This window comes from Paramormyrops kingsleyae, chromosome 24 (assembly GCF_048594095.1).
Source record: "Paramormyrops kingsleyae isolate MSU_618 chromosome 24, PKINGS_0.4, whole genome shotgun sequence".
NCBI classification, from domain to species: domain Eukaryota; kingdom Metazoa; phylum Chordata; class Actinopteri; order Osteoglossiformes; family Mormyridae; genus Paramormyrops; species Paramormyrops kingsleyae.
The window spans coordinates 23,814,412-23,837,219 of NC_132820.1; the positions used below are offsets into that span (position 1 = coordinate 23,814,412).

Here is a 22,808-nt window from a genome sequence, read left to right on the forward strand (position 1 = left end):
AAAGGAGACTGAGGGGGGACATGATCCAGATCTATAAGATTCTAACAGGTTTGGATGCTGTTCAACCGAATAGTTACTTCAGCATTAGTTCAAATACAAGAACTCGTGGCCATAGGTGGAAATTAGCGGGAGAACATTTCAAACTGGATTTAAGGAAGCACTTCTTTACACAGCGTGTAGTCAGAGTATGGAATAGTCTTCCTGATAACATAGTGCAAGCTGAATCCTTGGGTTCCTTTAAATCAGAGCTAGATAAGATTTTAACAACTCTGAGCTATTAGTTAAGTTCTTCCCAAGCGAGCTCGATGGGCCGAATGGCCTCCTCTCGTTTGTATAGTTCTTATGTTCTTATGTTCTATGTGTTTTTTCTGTTCCTACAATGTCCTCCCTACTGGAGTACAGTCTGGGGGCTGTTTTAATTCTCCTCCTCTCTTCTCATGTAATTCTGTTTTCTCTGTTCTTCCTATATCCCCTGTCTTCCTGACCTGTCTACCCCCTATAATGTGATGTTTGTGTATATGTATGGTCGGGTTGATGGGCAGTTATTTTCACTTGTACTTGTGACTAGTAACATGGTGTATTGCAACAGCAATAAAGGGTTTCGTCATCATCATCATCGTCACCATCATCATCATCACTTCCAGGCCTTTTGGCAACTTGTGCAGCCAGCCTTGAAGACCAAGATGGTGCGGGTCACCAGGGCCAGTGCAGCTAAGCTGTGTTATCAGGGTCTCGTGGATTAATGCATACTACACTAAATAAGACTTTAGCCTGAAAGCTTAGCCTATTGGTGCTTAATGGAAATATGAACTAATGCAAAGGTGATCACAAAGGCTGCAATTAATCATGTTATATAGCCCCAAGCCATTTAAGTTTCATCTTTAACTATTTCATTTAGGTGGTAAATATACTTTTATATAAGCAGTAAAACTAATTGTACGTTTGCAGTACTTTTGCTAATTTTAGTTCACTTTCTTTCTTATCTCTAACAGAAACTTGCGCCCATAGACGAGTTGCTTCTGTTCCTAATGCATCTCTCCGTGGCTCTGCCTCTCTGCGATCATGCCAACCATTTTGGTATCCACCGCACCACTGTCAGCAGAATTGTAACGACCTGGACACACTTTTGGTACCACCTGCTTGGTTCTATCTGTCTGTAGCTACCAAAAGAAGCCATACAAGCTCAATTACCACCAGAGTTTTCCCCATATGCAAACACACAAGTGATGCTGGACTGTACAGAAATCTTTTGTCAAACACCATCATCTCTTGTTCTGCACAGCTGACATGGGCATTATGGTGGACATGGGGTTTCTTGTGCACACTCTTGTACCCTGCAAGGTTTACCGGCCTGCTGTCCTATCAAAGAAAACTCAGATGAGTAAACAGGATGTTGAACAAACACAGTCCATCGCCCGTTTGCGGGTTCATGTCGAAACGTGTATCCGGAGAGTTAAGGAGAACAAACTTTTTGAGAAAGTTATTCCCTTATCTGTGTGTGGAAGTATTGATCAGTTGTTCCGTGTGGGTTCATTCTTGGTAAACCAACAGAATGTCGCTTGTCAAGGCATGGGCAACTGGACAATGAAAGTCTGTACTCAACTCAAAAGCCTGGACTGCCACCTGACTGGACATTTCTCTGTGAGCTTTCATATGCTGTTTTGTATTTTGTCATGTTAACAGTGCTGTTTGTTTTTTGTACCCTGTGATATACCTTTCAGTAAAATATCTGAAATATTTACATAATGGTTACATTTGCTTTTTATTGTCTCTTACATTGTCACTTATAGTAACGTGTTGCTGGAATTTGATTCGTTTTTAGTAACGGAGTAATTTAACGCGTTATAATTTTAAAATTGATAATGAGATTACTGTTACAATTTCAAGTAACTTTATGTTACCGCTGCGTTACCAATAAAATCAAGTGCTTTAACATCTATATTGTAAAAACAGAAATAATAATTCACAGTAACCTGTCAGCGGCAGGCAGATGTCTGTCTGACAGTCGCACGCGCGACGTCATCTACGGGAGACCTACATGCATGAGAAACCAGCTCAAACAAAAACAAAGTGAGCATAGCGAGTGAGAAGTGCTTTTTAATCAAGACTTGGGATAGAACAACAAATTTAATAATTTTGCTCATTTAATATTTCGATTTTAATTAGGCTTAATTTTTGGATATCCATGTTTACATAATATTTAGAATCCCACCACAATTGAGAATGGAATGCCACAGATATTAGTCTCTACCACAGCTGCAGAACAGCCCAGTCTTGGCAGAATAGCCACATTAATGAGCTCGAGCAAAGACCTTTACTCCCAAAGGGACAGAAAACTGTATCAGGCCATGCTGGCAAAGACCCTTGTTTCAAACCTGGTACCACTTTGCGTTGAATGCTGAAAAGGGCCCATTAAATACATTAGGTATGTTATTTGATAAACTTGGGTTTATTTTACTCATAAAAAATAATACCCCAATTTACCCAAACGAGTGAGTACAAATTTTGATTTGAAATATTAATTGTTAATATTGAAATTAATTAATATTAATATTGAAATATTAATTGATTTGAGTAAATATTATAGGATGGTACTGTGATAGTGTCAAGGTTGCGGGCGGCTCGGGCACGGGAGCGAGGCATGGTGCAGGCACAAAAAAGGGTGGACGACCCACTTGCGGCTCAAAGAAAAACAAACAGGGTTTATTAAATAAAACAGAAAAAACTACAAAACCAAACAAACCAAAAAGGACCACGAGGGGTCAAAAACTAAAGGGAATAAACTAAGACTAAATCACAAAAACCAAATACACATCAAACACTGAAAATAGCAAAACCATTGAACATCGCAAACAACAAATCACACAAAAACAATGAACCACTGAGGAACTAAACAGAAGCAGGAACTAAAATACTAAAGGGGTAACGAGACTAACACAGGACAGGTGAGACTAATTAACAAAAACCAGGGAAACAGGGCACAGGTGAAACTAATAAACTCAAAGGAACTAAACAGGGACACAGGGAAACAGAAACCAACACTAGGGAATTTAAACAGGTAAAGACACAAGCAGGGGCAGAAGGAACAAAACCAAAACCCATATACAAAATCACCAAATACAATAACTAGACAAACTCAACTGAAACACTAGGGAGCAAAATACAAAAATAGGAGGTGGGATTCAAACACAGGACAGAAGGTACAAAGACAACTGGACGCTCAAGGTGTTGAGGCATGAAACCAACAGAACAGGGAAAACTCAAAGACAAACATGAAGGACAGGATGACCAGCAACGCCTGCTGGTCAAACGGGGAAGGGACACGGTATTACCACAGCAGGGGCTGACCCTGACAGGTAGTAGGTAGACTTTAGCTTCATTTATTTAAAATATTTCCTAGAATTGGGTATACTTTACTTAAAAAGGGTTTAAAGCAGAGGTGGCCAATCTTATCCGCAAAGGGCCGGTGTGTATGCAAGTTTTTGCTGCAACTCCCTAATTAGGTCATTAATTAGAGGACTGATTGGCTGAAGAGTCCTCACACCTGGGTTTGAACAGCTGACCTACAGGTTATCCAAAAAACCTGCATACACACCGGCCCTTTGCGGATAAGATTGGCCACCCCTGGTTTAAAGTCAACCCAAAAAAGTGAGTGCAAATTGTTACATCATTCAATCTGAGTAAATTCTACAGTTTATTTTTTTGCAGTTCATGTACAGAATTACAGTACATTACAGTATTTTATCGGCAAGGTTCTCATAAATATTGCCCAGAAATCATTTTTTCTACAGTACTGTACGATTTTACTGATAAACAGTATGTTACTGTAATAATGTCACTGTTTATTACAGCAGGGATGCAGATTGAACCCATGACCCTGGAGGTGTGAGGCTATAGTAGGAGCAACGGGCCACTATTCATACTGTGAGAAATGATGTATGTTTAATCATACATTGTAACTGATATGTCGTTACACTGCTTGTGTATGCTTTGCACCTTGCCTTTCTCCCTTACTTGTGTTTCTTGTTCTCCACACCTTGCGAGCTTCAACATGAACTGATTGATTGTTTTTCATAAGGCCCCAGGTTAGTTAGGTCCAGTCTCCTGGAAAATCACTAGAATGTGTCCTTGGCTTTGGAAGCTAAGAGCATCTTATTTTCAGGGAGAGCCCTGTAATATTTAGTTTAATAAATGATTTGTATTGATAAACTTTCATACTGATAATCCTCTTGTAGTGGTCCTAAAAGAAAACATGACTGAAGATATTATCCATTTTAGTACGGACACATTTCACGATTCAGTAACCTGACTTGTCCAATAGATGGCAGTGTAGTACTTCGAAAAAGACGTGCTATGGAAATTGCCGGTAAAAACGGAAAGCTCGTTTTCCATTTTAAACGTTTGTCTGACTGAAATGACCACATGTTGTACATATGTAATCGTACTATACATCTAACCTTCAGCGTTGTATTACCTACCTTAATTATCTGCAACAATAAAATATGTACGCGTAATTGGACAGCTGCAAGTTAAGCAATCTGTCTGATTTTACATTAAAGTAGGCATGGACGGACGGTAAGATGAATGTAGGAGAGACCTGTGAATAAGCTGAAAGTATACATAAAATATGATAAAATAATAAATATTTTTAAACATTTAACTGGATAACGACAGCTTCACAGTACTTATATAACCCTGCACAATTTCTAATATCATCACAGCTCCCTGAAAATTAACAGCTATCATTATAGTACAAATAAGCAGTTATCCAGACATCCCGACTCTCCCGGAAGTTCCGGGAGTCTCCCACATATTGACAGCGACTCCCTGATACCCGCAAATTGAATAAAATATCCCGGAAAGAAGAGCAAGTAAACAAGAGCATGCATGCGAGACAGTGGCCCAATCCCAAACTATACCCTCGACACTCCGCCTTCATTTCGAGTCACACTCCCGCCGAGTCACCCTCACAACACGCCCTATGCACTTAAACTGAAGGAAACTGTCACAAGAAAGATTTGAGACAGACTTGCCCTCGCAGCGCCTTTTTACAGTCTTCTTTACCGGAAAGAGGAAATGCATTACGTAGTGATTTGACATGGAGTGAAATGGATCCATCAAGAAGCTGTATTGTATTTTCTTTAATGACATATATCAGTTATTTTAAAAAAGCACAAAGTTTATCTAATGCGAAAAGACGACGGCTACGTCGTCTTATTGCACTGAGCAATTTTAAGTATGTACACATGTCATATTGACGATTGTACAATTTCTACCATGCGTGTAAACTTAATAAGTTTACACGCATAAAACATTACGCATTACTTCTGTACCAAATACCAGATCCAGATCAGTAGAGGAAAAAACAGGCAAATATGAAACATAAATTGTTATTGCTGGTGTGATGTTGATCGAGTTTGCGTACGAATGTTTCTTCCCGTGGTTTCTAGTTTGAAAAGTACACAAAATCTCTCGTAATCGGATCACGATAAAATCTATCTGTACTGACCAGCTATAAATAACTGCTTTCCTAATTTTTTTTCTGCAGCGATGAATTATAACATGTAACATAGACTTTCTATATGTATTTCACAGTGCTGTTAGAATCCAATTATTAAATTATCGCGCTGCTCTGTTTCCTGTGCGCTAGGAATTGTGGGATATGGAAGTGGTAGTGGAATCGCGCGAGCCACCATCGTTGCTGACTCGCTAAAGGAGGGCATAATCGACCACTCACCCTTAGCCCTTGCTGCTTTGAGACACACTTCAACATGGCGACGGGTCTCGGGAACGCGCAAACGAAGGCGGAGTGGTGAGGCGGAGTGTGTAGGGACCAGTTTGGGATTGGGCCAGTAGTGTGTGCATCGCGCACTTGAGAGACGCGCGCGTACGACGGAATGAGAGAGAGAGAGAAAGAGAGAGAACGTGCATATGTGTGGATCCCTGCGTGTGTGCCTGTAGCCCGTGCTAGATAGACAGCATCCTGATTGGTTTACTTAGCAAAATAAGCCAATCAGATTTCAATGCGGGCGGGCTTTTATTTAACCTCTCGAGGACCGAAGTTATCGGTTCAGTGGAGCATCATGACAGAGCGAGAGTGCCCCAAAAAACGGAAATATAAAACGTATTTCACTTCAGACTACACAAAAGTGTATCCTTGTTTAATAAGGATGAAAATAATGACAGTGTTGCGTGCTGTACTGTTAGCAACAGTGATTTCAGCATTGCTCATGACGGTTTAAACGACTGTAAAATGCATGTTGAGGTCAGTTTAACAAGTGTCATTTCATGTGCTGTATTATTCAGGTCTACACTAGTTAGACACTTGGTTAGTTGCCAATGCTGTCATGAAAGACTCCTTGAAGACTTTTGTAAAGTAGCAATGGAATATAATTAAGGAATTTGCATAAATGGTAAAATAATCTACTTATATTATTGTCAAAATAATACATAATATTGACCTTCGTAATTTAGTGCGCTGACTAGAGGAAATTAATGAAGAAATTAAACTGAAATCAAGTTTGTTGAAGTTACATCTCACTCCTTGTCGGGCGGTTGGGGGCACCTCCCTGAATTGAGTTTTTGCAGGTTGGGATGTCTGAAATATTCTACTGTACCTTAAGGAAGGGAGGAGGTCCTGGCTGTGAAAGTTGGGGGGCGGCGGCAGACGATCTCAGAGGCAAGCTGCTGTCCACCCAAAAAAGCAGGCCCCTCATGTAAGCTCACATCCACCCAAATGTTCCAACCCCAGAGGCAAGCTGCTTTCAACTCAACCCCCTGACCCCAGAGGTAAGCTCACTTCCACCCAAAGACCCTGGTCACAGAAGTAAGCTGACATTCACCCAAACCCCCAGGCCCCAGAAGGAAGCTGCCATCTACTTAAACGACCTACCCCCAGAGGTAAGTTGACATCCATCCAACTGCCTTGATCCTAGGCGAAAGCTGCCCCGGTACGTCTAGGTGGTGACACTCCATCCTACAGGGTTGACGTGATGCATTTTCCTGAAGCACACAGAGGACACTTCGGGTTTTAGGTAAGTGTGCTTTGATTTTCTGTGTGTGTGTTTTATTTGGTATGGATTTTATTTAATGGCACGTAAAGATTTTACTGAGCACTGTTTTGGTTGATCACTGTAGCACTTATTCATCAATATTAACATTATTCAAGTCTCAAGGAAAATATTGAAAATTCACAGTTTTCCACAGGTTGTTGTTCCAAGGAATTAAATAATAGTTTATTTTCATTTTTAATTTTTCATTCTGCCAATTCAGATTTGTTTGTTTAATAAATGATGTTGTTCACAAAACTACAAAAAGTAATTTGAGAATATAGTAATTCACTACATTCATTATTTTTCATGACTCAAGGGCCCATAAACATGCATTTATACAACTGAAGCTGGATTCATTTGCAAGACCCTTAACCCCAAATTGAAAATGGCAGTTATTCTGGATACAAGTGTCTGCTAAATGCTGTAAATGTAAAGGGTGTGTCCACCTCAAAACGACAGTACCCACCCAGCACCAGACATCCACGGATGTTGTTTTGTTTTTTTTTTGTTTTTTGTTTTTTTCCTCAAATTCAAAATCCTTTAAGACATTGGACTTTTGTTGTTTCTAAACACATTTGAAGCCTGATCAGGGACTGTATTCAGTTCCTGTTGAAAAGTAGCTCTTACGAGGTTAACATCTGTGAGGTTCAGAAACTGGTAATGGGCCATAATATGGCCAGATCTCAGACAGAGCCTGGCCACTCGTGGCTAACATAAGGCCCTGCTCTGGCCCAGATGTTAACCTGATGCGGCAACCGAGAGCGGTCCGCTCAATCGCCGTCATTCCATGCGGTATGTGGGCCAGATGATTATGCGTGATGTGGGCCACATCCGGGCCAGAAAGATTTTGCTATCTGGGAAGCAATGCTGGCAGTTTGTCTTGATCCCAGATATCTGATCACCAAAGTCTTGGCTACATGAAGATGACTAAATGGTGTAGTTGCAATATTCATTTGGATAAATGAATAAGAAAAATCTAACTCATGTAACTATTTCTGGCTCCTTTCATTGAATATGTAGCAACTTTCATGTGTATGAATGAGCCATTGTCACTTGGCCACGTCCCTCCCCCCTTTTATGGCGCTGAAGGGGATGTATCTGGATCGCGTTCCACCGTTGCGCTGTTCATCAAATTACCATGCGAATGCGATCTGAATACGCGCTAATGCGGCTATTTAGAATGTGAATAGCGATCTTCGGGTGTCAGCGGTACTACACACCCCCGATGCAGGTAAAACAAAGTAAGGTGACATGGTTTACTCTTTTGCCGATTTAACCTAATTTTTAAAAGTTTAATACTTCCGACAATGGACGTTTTGAAAAGAAGGCAGATTACAGATTTAGTCAGCGTTTTTTTCATGTTTCTATAATAAGATTTCAGCGAGTTATGAACTGAAATACACGAGAAAGATCGCGGCATTGCCGACGATGCCGTCGACTCCAGAGGGTTAAAGGTCTTAACTTTTTAATAGCATGCATATAAGGTGACATTTTAATTGTTTTATTGACCATATAGTTTTAATTAGGTTTAAATGGTGTATAATTGTATTTGCTGGTCTTATTGCCCTTTTCCTGTTTTATGGGTAATAGTTCTGCAGGTAGTTCTGTTTGTTTAATATTATCTTTGAAAGTCTTATTGTACTGTGTTGGCATGATTTGCATAGTGTGGGAATGTTTCAGCTTTATAGATTGTGATTATGTCTTAATGTAAGTAGTACAAGCATAATATTTATTATTCATGTATTTGAGCTGATTTACATTTTGTTTTGGTATGAAAAGGTCATTTTGATACGTCCCCCATGGAGGGGACCACATATTAAACAGATTTTTGGAACAGGGAGCTTGCCCCGTCTGCTCCAGGCACCGACCCGGTATTGCAGTGCCCCCTGTTGTTGAAAGGCAGAACTGACTAACTGAATGGGTGACTAATAGACTGAGTGCCTCTGGATGGCCAGTTAATTAGCCGCATGTGCTGTGTGGGAGGGGCCCTGTCCGTGCGCGGCCCCCATTTCCCGCCGTTTTTCTTTTTTTTTAAAAGTAAGGTGACACGCTGTCGTTTGTGCGGTGGGCAGCTGTGCTGAGGTAAGGCATGACGTCATCTTTGCCTTTTGAATTTTCCCTCATGTTTTTTTAAATGATTGCTGTTTTTTGAGAGGACAGGAGGACAGGGAGGGCGCCGGTGGCTGCGACGCCCCTGGGCATTCTACTCCGAGCGGGGGCGTCACGGAGGCCCGGCTAACGGCGACCCGCTAAGCGGCGGCCCCATATCGACTCGGGTCTCTCTTCGGTCTTCAGGACCGGTATACGTTTCTTCTCCTTTCCGGATTGGAAAAAACAAAAGGCAAAAGTGGAAGAGTTGACGAAATGGCGTCGGATGGCGTAGCTTCTAGCGGTGGGGCGTAAAGACCTTGCATTCCAGAGCATCCCCGCGCATATGAGAGTCTGCTCCGTACATCTCCGTTCAGGTAAGTCAGGTGTGAAGGTACCCAGGTGTGAAGAAGGCCATTGAAAAGGTGAGGGCTGTATGATGCGCGAATGTGGCTTTTCAAACCCGCAGTAGAATTTGAACAGGTTTTTGTCACCACTCCTGTAGGCTACATCTTTTGTTTTATGAAGCTGCCTGAGTTCAGTTGTAAACCATGGGTCGTCATTATTATAGCTGACAACAGACTTTTTGGGAATGCGAGAGTCCTCGCAGAAGCTTATGTGCCATGTTACAGTGTCCGTGTATTCATCCAAGCTGTTAGTAGCAGTTTTGAAAACATTCCAGTCTGTCGAGTCAAAGCATGATTTTAATTGCTCTACAGCTCCACATGTCCAGTGTTTCACTCTAGTAACGACAGGTTTAGCAGTTTTCAGATTTTGTCTGTATGCTGGAATTAGATAAATTGTTGCATGGTCAGAGTTTCCTAGTGCAGCACCAGTCATTTTCTGTCATTAAAATGTGACGTCTTTTCAGTTACCTATTTATTTGTTTTGGCTTTTTCTTATTATTATCTATGCGTTCATTGTAATTGATTAATAAAATTATTTATTTTCATTATTATTTCTTTTTCACTTATCTTTGAAATGTGATTTTGAAGTTTTAATTTGATTGTATCCTTGTCTTTGTAAAGCACTTTGAATTGCCTTGTGCCTGAATTGTGCTATATAAATAAACATGCCTAAAATCTTTGACGATGACAATGTGCCCAGCCAGCTGTGAACTGTTCGTGCGCTTCAAGAGATTTGTAGTTTTTAAACTCTTTAAAAGTGTACGCTCTAATGACAGACACTAGGTGGTTGACAGTGTCCCCATAAGAAAGCCAAGGTAGCGCATCGGGATCCCTTGTCCATGTGTTTGCTGGCATTTCATAAGGGTCGACGAGGACACCATAGGCAGTGGCGTACTCTCACTGTTCTTCGCTTTCTCCATCTTTGCATTTCTTGCAGTGTGAAGATCTGCGAGCTGTTTAATTTTAGTGACCGCTCCTTTTCAGGATTATGTAGTATATGTTTAACATTAGTTCAAAGTGTGGAAGGGAAATTTAAAGTGATGGTAGGCCAGGGTTGGGAGGCATTGTAGGATTGTTCTTGTGTCTCAGGTTTTGTTGTTTTGGGGATGGTGCCGTGTGTCCTTGACTCACAGCCACCTGCACGGAACCAGCTTTGCAGGCCACAGACCTTGGAGAACTGGGCTGAAGGGAACATCGCCGGGGGGAGAAAGGGGACCTGCAGGAAGCCTTGAAATGTAGCTGCTATACTATGCTAGATGCAGTTTGTTGTATGGTAGCATTTGAACACACAAGCAAGTTATGTATCCATAAGGGTTGTATATGTTTACGCGGAAGTCTTTATTTAGGTAATATAGGGTTGGGGTTTCCCTTACTGATAGCATTGTGAGCCAAGCCAGCCATGGACACCGAAGGGGGGGTTGCACCTTTTTGCTGGGTTGGGAGTGGAATTTCCCTAATGTTTAGGGTTTTTGCCCTCCTTCCTAGGCTGGATAGACAGGCTTATGTGTGGGACTCATAGGAGGCCTAGGCCTAACGAGGATTGGAAGCTCAACATCCTTGAAGTAGACCAATAGTGGCGTATTATGTTTGCTGTATGGTCGAAACCTGGTTTGCAGATGTTTGGTAACCAATCGGGACTTAGAAGTCCATATAGGGGAATTCGTCTTATAGTATATTAACCTGCTGATTTCTGGGTGCGGGGTGCATTGCGCATTGTACCCGAGTGTGGCTGGAACACTATGCTGGATTGCTGAATAAAGAAGAAAACTTTGCTCATTATGTTAAGACGGAAGCGGAATTGGGAGTTACGTCAGTCTGCAGCAGCGCTGGATTGTTTTACGGCACACTGCTTGCCTGGTCGCAGCCTCCAAAGAGCAAGAGTTCCAGAAGTTCACCTGCGCTCCAGAGACATTTCATAGTTATTTTCTTATGTGCCCCTCTTGTTTGGTAGTTCATTTTCTGTCCGTGATTACGGGTGTGCGTGTATGATGTTCAGTAAGTAATGTTTTCTATACTTTTAATGTAGTTGATTTCTTTCTGTATGCGCAGTATCGGTGTAGTGTTACTAGATTGCGTATATGGCAGCTTGTTGGATTTACATGCCCTGTTATCGTTGATGTAGCAATTTGTCGTGGGTCAGCATTTGTATGTGGTAATTATAATTTGTTATTGCTATTAATCAAGTTAAAGGAGCACCTCCAACTTATTATAGTTTACTGGTAATCCTTCAGTGCCATCTTGTGGACATATTTGAAACTACCATAATTCGCTTACCTTTTCCAGAATGTTCAGTCGTTATTCCCTTTATTGGTTTATTTCAGAACCACGCCCACATATTGGATTGGATGGTGCCTATTGTTAGTTGCTGGGCTGTAACCACAGAATTGCGAGTAAAAACCTTAAACCCACCTTGGCTGTGATCCCAGTGCTCTGACCGGCACTCTTCTGAGAACACTACCTCATCCGGAACCACGATTTCATTAGTCCACCTAATCCTCCCCCACACATTACATGCGAGGTCTGGAGTTTGATTCAAGTGTGACAGAGTGAGTGTGATTATAGAGGATTATAGAGTCATAGTTGTTTGGGTTAATTCTGACTACCACAAAAGTTTACAAGCCCTATTTTGGCAAGAGCTAATCATAAGAGCTAATCCTAATCATTTTCATCTTTGCCGTTTAAATCACTCATGAATAGATGTGTTTGTGAGAAATTGGTTTGTTTTAAGCATTTTAAATGTAAATAAATACTGCAATACTCATTGCAGAAATACATCTTTTCCAATATTGTGCAGCCTAATAATGAAGTACTTACTACTACGAGATATCTAACAACATACGATGCAACATTCAACAGGGGGTACTGAAGTGATATGTGGCAGATCAAAGTGCCAATTCGATGTGGGGCAGTGATTAGCATGTGGAGAATGCTGCAGCAGTATTACAAAATCAGCAACTCTTTTAAAAATAATAGTGATATAAATATATTATTTATTAATAAGTATATAGAATCAGTACACAAAGTATAAGTATATAAAGTTTAAGTATATAAAGTATATAAGTATAAAAATGATATAAGTATAAAAATGTTATAAGTATAAAAATGTTATAAGTATAAAAAATTTAAGTAAAAAAAGTTTAAGGGCTCAGAGGCCTGCTGCTCCTACTCATCAGAGTAGAGGTCGACCGATATGGGTTTTTCAATAGCCGATGCCGATATTTAGGAGTCAGGGTCAGCCGATGGCCGATATATGCTGCCGATATTTTTTGGCCGACAATTGGACGTTTTCCCCTCTATTTGCATGATAAAATATCACATTAATAATAACAAACGAAACACAAAATTTCTCAACTTAGCATTTATTGAATACTGACTTGTGTAAATTTAAATATAAACTTAAATAACAAAAACACAATACAACTTATAAACAACTTAAACTTATAAACAATAAAGATAGCAGCATTAGAATCTCTTTAGCAGCAAACTCATTCTTCAGCTCCCAAGCTCACCAGTCTGCTGCAGATATTGCACCTGGCTTTTCCTGGTGTTGGCTTTGTGAAATGCTGCCATACAGGATTAGATTTTTGTTCAGCCATCAGACAGCAATTACTAAAACAGAAGAATAAATGCAAGGTTAGAATTTTTATTATAGTACCTTCATCTTCAATTAATTCTACAATTCCAGTATTCCATGCACATTAAAACAATTACACTCTAATACATTTTGAAGAAAAAAAAAAACACAAAAAACAAACATAGCTTAAAGCCAAATTCACAATCAGAATCTAGTGATCCCGGAAAATAAAATAAAATAACTGTCGTATTGCACAGCCTTGTATGCAAGGACAACATAAGCCCCTAGTGATTGTGACGTTGTCTACGTATAAGCCCGTATAAAGGATAGACATGTTTAATGAGGAAACTAACTGCGCAAAGTCATGCACTTTTTATCTAGACGTCTGACAAATTGTTTGAATCTCCGGTCTCAAATGAAAAAAAGTTGCACAGAAGGACCATTGTCAGCATCAGCTCAAGTAAATGGTAACCACGCTTTCGAACAAACACTTTTCTCCGCCATGCATTGTTCTTAGCAGCTCTGTGTCTCCGAGGACGGCGCTGTCTGTGATCAGGGCAGAGTAATGCAACTCTCACACACGCTGCAGTATTTGAGAGCTGCCTGCTCCGCCCCACACACTCACAGAGTGAAACTCTCCGACACAAGAAAAAAAACATAACTGATAACATCGGGCTGATATGGTAATAATTAAAATGTTAACAATTAAAATGATTTTTAACGATTAAAAAACGTCTGTGAGCCCACCAATAAGCGCACAAAACGAACTCTATTAGAATCAATGATCCTTAATGTTACCTGTAAGCTACAGTTGGTTGAAGGCTCATTATCATTACCCCAGTTCCCAATAGCGTAATTCGCGGTTTCTTTTAAAGGAACATTTCATAGCAAACTACTTAAATAAACAGGTCATTGAAAGATCAGAATTTAAGCCTTACCGTTTTATCCCAGGACTCTTCCAAAACTTCTGGCTGTGGTCCTGCGCAAGGCAGCATGGGTCACGTGTTCCACAGCAACAATAACACTGGGCTGCCCGCAGACGTGCCTGTCTGAAAATCGGCGTAGTCCCAGCAAACAGCAAGTCGTCCTTAGGTCGTCCATAGGACGTCCTCTTTTGGTCCGGATCTTGTCCTCAAAGGACGTCCTGATGGAAAGTTTTTTTTACGTCCTTAGGATGACTTTTAAGGACGTCCTAAGGACGTCTAGAGGACCAGTTATGGACCTTTTAAGGACATTTTCAGGACCAGTTATGGACATTCCGAGAACATATTATGGACTTTCCGGGAACATTTTAAGGACATATTGTGTGAACATATTATGGGCATTAAGCCCACGTAAATCCCTTTTTCTAAATAATTAATATTTGACATTTTACCAGTAATACTAGGGACATAAACAAGGGGCAGCCTGAGGATGTCCTTTGGAGGGCCAGCTCAATGTCCTTTATTGGGTACATTCTTAGGATGACCATGTTACTGACGTGCTGCTGTGGCCAACAGGTTACCCCATACTGTGGTCTGTGTGGATCCCAATGTCTCAGTGCAGTGATGGGGACACTGTACCGTAAAGTGTTGCCGTCCTTCAGATAGACATAAAACCGAGGTCCTGACTGTCCCAGGTTATAAAAGATCCCTGGGCATCTTTCCAAACAGTAGGGTTGGTACCCTGATGTTCTGGCTAAAATTGCCCACTGTTGCCTTATCAAATCTTACCTAAGGTGGCTTATCAAATCTGGCCTCCTAATCATCCCCTTTATCTAACTGGTAAATTCTCTCCTGCTCCTTCACCACCTTAGCTACTGTGTGGTGAGCGTAATGGGGCAGAACGGCTGATGTCACATCATCCAGGTGGGTGCTACACAGTGGAGGTGGCTGAAGTGGCTCCCTATTGCATCTATAAAGCACTTTGGGTGTCTATAGTTCTATATAATGTAACTTTCATTCATTCTTTCATGAAAAGTAATGAAATCCTTAAAAAACAATTCATTATGACAGCTTGCTGGAATAGCATTTAAATAGATATAATTTTGTCTTAAGTATTTCTCTATTTATTAATGTTCCATTAGGATGTCCAGAGGACAGCCACAGGATATCCTTCAGCTTTGACCTTCTTTGAATTTTTTTTTTGAAATTCGTTGAAATATATATTTTTATTGTAAGAACATTAGAAATTTTCTTTAAGTTTCTAATTTAACAAATGGCATTAAGAAAAATAGAACATAAATATTAAGGCAACACATTTTAATGGTCTTCTTGTGAACATTCTGAGTCATCAGTATCGATGGCCGGATATTGCGTCCTTACTTCAGAACCTGTGCCCTGTAACAAAAGCATTTATGGAATGTTTGATCCCAATCCATTGATTACTTCATTACTGCTAATTAAAACTAAATAATTATGTGGCAACTATCTTTACAAGTCTACAAATTTATACAATTATACAATTTGTATGCAAATAGAAAATTCACTGAAAAAGTAATAGTAATAGGTTGACATGCAATGATAAGTGCACTGAATATGAAATGTCATTTAAATGTTTACCTTGTGTTTATCTCCACCTTCTCTGTGTGGTGTGCGCCGTAATAAGTCTGCAATAGCATCTTCAATTGCAGAGGCCGTGACCTTCGGATTGTACCTCTGGTGGGCTCCTGAAGTAGAACACAAGCTTTTAAACACTAAATTGCCTCTCTTATTATATGTTACCGGGTCATAGTTGTAATGCTGCATGGTTAAGCGGTAGCATTAGCGGGTGATGTCTCCTTTAAGAGCCCTGCTTTGGAAGTTGCACTCGAATGACCAAAAGTACGCTATAGCTTATGTAAGAAAATACAGCAATATTTTCCTTTACACATAAATAATATAAACAATTAACACGTACTTTGATACTGTGTGATAAACTGACAATTTTAGTGAACATACCTGAATGTCAGCACAGGCGATACATATCTCTTCAGCTCGTCCTAGAAAATTCATAGCGATACCGTTAGCTCATTCTGACAGGACTTTTAAATGTTGATTTAATCGGTTTAATACCAATGACACTAAAAAATAATGTAGGATTACGCCTAAATGTGTTTCAACCCATCGTATTTTATGACTTTATACACGTTAATATGATTTTATTAAAGTTTTATGCACAAAGAAGAGTGTCGCGTCTTACCCGTGACAGTGCTTTGAACTGCGCGTGAGGGTGAGCGAGGGAGCGCGAGCCGCAAAAAGCGTCTCCATAGCAACCAATCCTAAAACGCAGCTGGCCTAAGTTTGAATCTGACTGCAATTCACTAGCATGTAGCATGCAATTCACTCGACAGCCATGCATATCCAGTCAGTTTTTATATATTTATACTGTTCCTGCGGGCTGTCATAATAAATTGTTTCTGAAAGATTTCTTTATTTTTCATAGTGGCACAGAAGAACGGGCTTCACTCCTATAGTTCTATAATTGTTAGAGAGCTAGACCACAAAAAAAAAGAATAAATCAAGTTAATAAACCGTTACATAAAACCGTGCGACCTCTTTTTGTTACTATATTTTTCATAGTAACACGGACTTCCTTGGGTCATCCTTAGGACGTCCTCAAAGGACGAGTTTTGGACATCCTGATGGAACATTAATAAAAGGAAGTACTTCAGATAAAATTATTTATTTAAAATGCTATTTCTGGAAGCTGTCACAATAACTTGCTTTTGAAGGATTTCTTTATTGTTCATAGTAACACGGTCGTCCTTAGGTCGTCCTCAGGATGTCCTCTTTTGGTCCGGAAATCGTCCTCAAAGGACGAGTTTTGGACATCCTGATGGAACATTAATAAAAGGAAGTACTTCAGATAAAATTATTTATTTAAAATGCTATTCCTGGAAGCTGTCACAATAACTTGCTTTTGAAGGATTTCTTTATTGTTCATAGTAACACGGTCGTCCTTAGGTCGTCCTCAGGATGTCCTCTTTTGGTCCGGAAATCGTCCTCAAAGGACGAGTTCTGGACATCCTGATGGAACATTAATAAAAGGAAGTACTTCAGATAAAATTATTTATTTAAAATGCTATTCCTGGAAACTGTCACAACAACTTGCTTTTGAAGGATTTCTTTAGTGTTCATAATAACACGGTCGTCCTAAGGACGTCCTTAGGACATCCCCAAAAAAGGGACGTATTGCGGACGACCTAAGGACGTCCTCTGGATGTCCCTTGTTTGCTGGGACGTGCACTCGGATATCGGCCGATGCCGATACATTAAAAAATGCTAAATATCGGCCCGATATATCGGCCGGCGGATATATCGGTCGACCTCTACATCAGAGTGGATCTTTTGCTTGAACTTCTTCTTCAGAGCCTCTGCTAAGATGGCAGCAATGTCCTCTGAGGGCATGGGCGTCCCCTGCGTCAGTCCCCTCCTCGTCACTGGCGTCCCACCTGGCGACCTCAGCACTGGGCGCAGTTTAATGTGCGGCAGCTCCGCCAGAACATCCACCATGTTGGGGCCATTGGTGGGTCCTGCGCCACTTCCCTGACGATGACTCGTCTTCTGCTTCGGGCCCTGGATATTAGCAGGCGGAGGAGGAGGAGGCGGTGGAGGAGGAGGAGGGGGAGGGAAACAGCTTGGAGCTGAAGTGGGGACTATAAGAGGAGTCCCAGTGGTCTCCGAACTGCTCCGGGGCATATTTGGGTCAGTCAGGGCACCAGCAAGCTGGGAGATCTCGGACCGTAAACGGTCCACCTCGTCTTCGAGGGCTGCAATCTTCTCCCAAACTGCCGCCCACTGATCCCCGTGATCCCCGTGTCCACTGGGGAGGTGGATGCCACTCCCGACCTTTGCAGGGGCGTTGCCATTTATAGTAACCCCCGTTGCAACACTTGAGGATGTCTTCACAAAGCGCTGGGAAAGAAAAAAATCTCCAGGTGCAAAAAACTTGTTACATTGCGCAGTTCATCGCAGAGGGGGCGACTCTGTGAAACAAGCGATCTTCCTTGGTCGAAAAAATACTGAATTCGGAAGGGAATCAAATCCAAAAAAAACAGTCTGCACACAAAGTACAGAGAGTTAGATGTCTTACCTAAACATCACACAAAATTATATTTTTTTCAATCATCCATTAACATACAGCGCAATCTCAGATCCACATTAGGCCATACTATACAGATTTCCTGAATAACATTAATATACACATATACATGTATATATTTATATATGCACATTATAAACATTTCAACCTGCAATGGTACTAACAGGGTGGCTAAACTGAATAACACCATATCACAGTCAACGTATTCCGATCAATTAGCAAGTAGCCTTATAGGTAGCTTTAGCATTTTACATACAACTACAAAAAATGATACATTAGCAAAGAAAATAATCAACCACACAATCAACAAAGGTTCACATTCATATCCTGACTGTTTTTCCTTCACACTAATGATCCCTATATCTATATTTTCCTTAACATTTAACCAAACAGGTAAATTGACCTACCAGGATATCCAAAAGAGAGCAATTGCACCAAAATCTTTCTATCCACTAATTGCTGCAATTGTATGCTTCGGCCAAAAAAAATAAACAGTGCTCTAAACGTTGATATCTACACAAATATATATATATGTAGATATATACGTTTATTTCTCTAAGTTGCCGTTCACTCTTCTTTCCGCTCTCTTTACCCGCCTTCCTCTGTCTAGAAAAACCCGCCGGAAAAAAAACTCCCACCCTACCTTTCGGCACTCAGGAACGTCTTAAAGAGACAGCTGCCCACTTTGGTATACACACACTTATTGTAAGGTTCATGTCTCCCTCTTTACAAATTACGCTCTATAATAGCTTCAAATCATTATGGTACTTTAGCTTTATAGACCTGGCTTCATATGGTTTTGTTATTATTATTTTAAGAATGAAGCTAAATAATATAGCCGCCCACTAATATGTGACATATGGGTTAAAATGCAGAGGACACATTTCGTCGTTGTGTGATGTGCCAAGAATGGCACTTGATCACAAAGTACAAATACTTTTTTACTTGCCAACATTCATAAGCAACGTTATTTTTCAGTACAGTTGCGGTTTTTATAAATCTTGGTGATTAATATTCGCGGAGAGCGTGGGGTTTCCATTTTTCTATAACATTTATATTGTTAAAGGAAACACAGCTTAGCAAGTGTTTAATTTTAATGACTGATTGTTTTCAGTATTAACTAGTATTTGTTTAACATTGGTTTAAAGTTGACTGCTGCTACTTTAGCAACAGCTCGGCATGCGCTCTCTGAGCTGATCCTAATCACTTTCATCCTTGATATTTCAGTCAGTCATGAAGGGAGGTGTTTGTGAGAAACTTATTTATTTTTAAAAAAAGATCCTTTATAAACACTCCAATACTTACTGCAGAAAATGATTTTACGCAATGCCCTGCAGTCCAGTTATGAAATACTAATCTAACAACATACAATGTGCTGCCCACAGAAACGCTGTCTGTGCGCAGCCTGCTGGCAAAAAGCGGAACTACAGATACAGCAAATAAGGCAGAACAGAAACATCGGCGTCACTCCTTGGACTGATGATAGCTTATAAATAGTTCTCAGTGAACCAAATAGAATGAACCAGATTTCACTGGTCCCATGCAAACTGACACCCATCTGGAACAACCCTGACATCCTGTTAAATAAAAAAAGTGATAAACTTCCTGGCTTGGCATAATAAAGGAATCAAGCGCCTCGAACATATAATCCAAGACAATTGCATGATATCATTTGACAAAATTACAGAAACTTATAACATTGAGAAAAACAAATACTTAGAATATCTTCAACTTAAATCAATAATACATAATAGATGGTGCCGTAAGCAATTAGATCTGGAGCTTTCACCAAAAATAGCAAACTTTTTAATAACTCCAACTAAAAAACTACTGTCTAGGATTTACGTGCATCTAGCAGAATCTGATACAACGCTCTCACTCCCTACCCACAAATGGGAAAGGGATTTGCTCATCAATCCAGACACTAACTTCTGGAGGCAAATTTCCTTGAATACCTTTCGAATGAATCAGAACATAAGAACATAAGAACATAAGAAATTTACAAACGAGAGGAGGCCATTCGGCCCATCAAGCTCGTTTGGGGAGAACTTAGCTAATATCTCAGAGTTGTTAAAATCTTATCTAGCTCTGATTTAAAGGAACCCATGGTTTTAGCTTCCACTACAATAGCAGGAAGACTATTCCATACTCTGACTACACGCTGTGTAAAGAAGTGCTTCCTCAAATTTGTTTTAAAATGTTCTCCCGCTAATTTCCACTTATGGCCACGAGTTCTAGTATTTAGACTAATATTGAAATAGTCATTTGGCTGAACAGCATCCAGACCCGTTAGAATCTTATAGACCTGAATCATATCCCCCCTTAGTCTCCTTTGCTCAAGGCTGAACAGATTCAGTTCCGCTAACCTCTCCTCGTAAGACATTCCTCTAAGACCTGGAATCATTCTTGTAGCTCTTCGTTGCACCTTTTCTAAGGCAGCAATGTCCTTCTTGAGGTATGGTGACCAAACCTGCACACAGTATTCTAGGTGGGGTCTTACCAAGGAATTATATAAGTGTAACATCACCTCCCTTGACTTAAACTCCACACATCTAGAGATATAACCCAACATTCTGTTCGCCTTTTTTATTGCTTCCCCACATTGGCGAGAGTGGGACATGGAAGCATCAACATACATACCGAGATCTTTCTCGTAATCAGCTACCTTTATTTCAGTGGAACCCATAAAATATCTGTACTGAATATTTCTGTTCCCTGCATGGATTACCTTACATTTATCTGTGTTAAATTTCATCTGCCAAGTAACTCCAACCTGCAGCTATTACAGTACAAAATTTTACACAGAACACACTACACAGGGCAGAGGATGTTCCAGATGGGTATCAGAGATACTGACATATGCCTAACTTGTAAGAAGGATGCACCAGATAATTACCTGCATGCTTTCTGGTATTGCACACCGGTCAACGAATTCTGGCAAAGGATTTGTGAAGACTCATCTACACACCTAGGGCATCCCATCCCACCCTCCCCCTCACTCTGCCTGCTTGGGGACCTCACTAACACTAATATGGACACGAATAAATCTTGCATGCTTCTCACAGTACTAACCGTTGCTAAGAAAACAATCCTCCTGAACTGGAAGTCAAAAGAGAATTTAAACATAAATCTGTTAAAAAATCTACTCTTGGATTATGTTTCCATGGAGAGGATGTCTGCCTGTAAGAAAAATCATTTGATCGATGAAGACAGTTGAAGACAGTTGGACTCCAATAATTAATTTTTTAATGTAATGTCGTCACGGGTGGTGGGGCCTTGCCGTCACCGTCCCGGGTTGGGGGCTGGGTTGTTGGGGTCCTCTGGTGTTTCTCTTGGCTGAGGGCGCGTGGTCAGTGTCTCTGGGTGGCCGCTGGCCTGGCCTGTTGGGGGCGGAGCGGGGGATGGGAGGTTCTGCCCCCCCGGGGTGGGTGGTGCGCTGGGGGGGGATCGGGGGGTGGGGCCTCTGGGTTCCGCCTGGGGTGCGTGGGTTTGGGGGCGTGGGCTCTATCTGCTGGGGCCGCTGCTCCGGCTCCCAGGCGGGTGGTCGCCCGCATGCTGGGGGGCTTGGTCTGCCCGGGCCCGTTGCCTGGTGGGGGTGGGTCGTTGTCTGCCGTTGGCGATTCCGGTGCGGGGCCCTCGGACACTGTGGGGTGGTTTGGGGGGGGCGGTGGGGGGAGCCTCTGCCTCGCCTGGGGGGGGGCCTGGGGTGGCCGGGGGGCGGGGGTCACCCCGCCTGGCTGGACCGGCTCCCCGTTTGCCGGGGGGTCTGGGGTTGTCCCGTCCTTGGCTGCTAGCTGGGGTCTCATCGGGCGTGGTGGGGTGGGTCTCTCCCGGTCTGCGCCTGGGGGGGGGGGGGGGGGGGCTCCCTGCTGCCGGGTTGCTTGTGGTCTGAATGGTCCAGAGAAGGAGGCTGAGGGTCTGGCTGGTCCAGAGGAGGTTGAAAAAGGTCTGGATGGTCCAGTGGAGGTTGGTGAGGGTCTGGATCGTACAGTGGAGGTTGGTGAGGGTCTGGCTGGTCCAGAGGAGGTTGGTGAGGGTTTGGATGGTCCAGTGGAGGAGGATGAGTGTTTGGCTCGTCTAGAGGAGGCTTTGGCTGATCCAGCGATATTCCTGGCCTGCTGTATGAGTTTGTTTGCCATCTGTGAATCCTTGCTGCCTCACTCACCCTTTTCTTCTTTTGTGCCTGTTGTGCCTCTTTCTTTTTCTGCAGATGTTTTTGATATGTTTGATACGATGACAGGCAAGACCACCTTAATGGCTGGTCTATTGTCATTGCCGATGCTGTCCACTCCCTTGCTTTAATCGTGGATTTTACAATTGCAAGGCTCTCATAAGTTTCCACATTCATGGAGCATCTGTCTGCTTCAAGAATATCACCCATGAGATTAAATGATCCCTCAACCAGGGGGCCTGTGAAAATGCTAAGTAGTGCTTTGACCAGCTGACCCAGAATGGGAAATCTCACACCTCTCTCTGGATTTTTCATGGATACAACTCTGCTCCACCAATCTACATCAACTCGGCCTTCCTCTTCAATGTAGTTCTGGGCACACGTTACCAGGTCCACCTCTATTTGGTACGCCCGTATCTCTTCCTCCACCTGACCAATCTCTTCTGGTGCGACCA

The 22,808-nt window shown here is 41.6% G+C and overlaps 1 long non-coding RNA gene across 1 annotated transcript; it reads right to left on the reverse strand.

The window, feature by feature from the left end:
• Nucleotides 1-12,890: 12,890 nt before the first annotated feature.
• LOC140582307 (uncharacterized) lies at nucleotides 12,891-18,801 on the reverse strand. Its single transcript, XR_011985238.1, has 5 exons — nucleotides 18,590-18,801; nucleotides 16,040-18,139; nucleotides 15,662-15,768; nucleotides 14,060-15,439; nucleotides 12,891-13,156 (listed from the first exon to the last, which is right to left on the reverse strand). It is a non-coding gene; the product is annotated as an uncharacterized lncRNA (long non-coding RNA).
• Nucleotides 18,802-22,808: the final 4,007 nt, after the last annotated feature.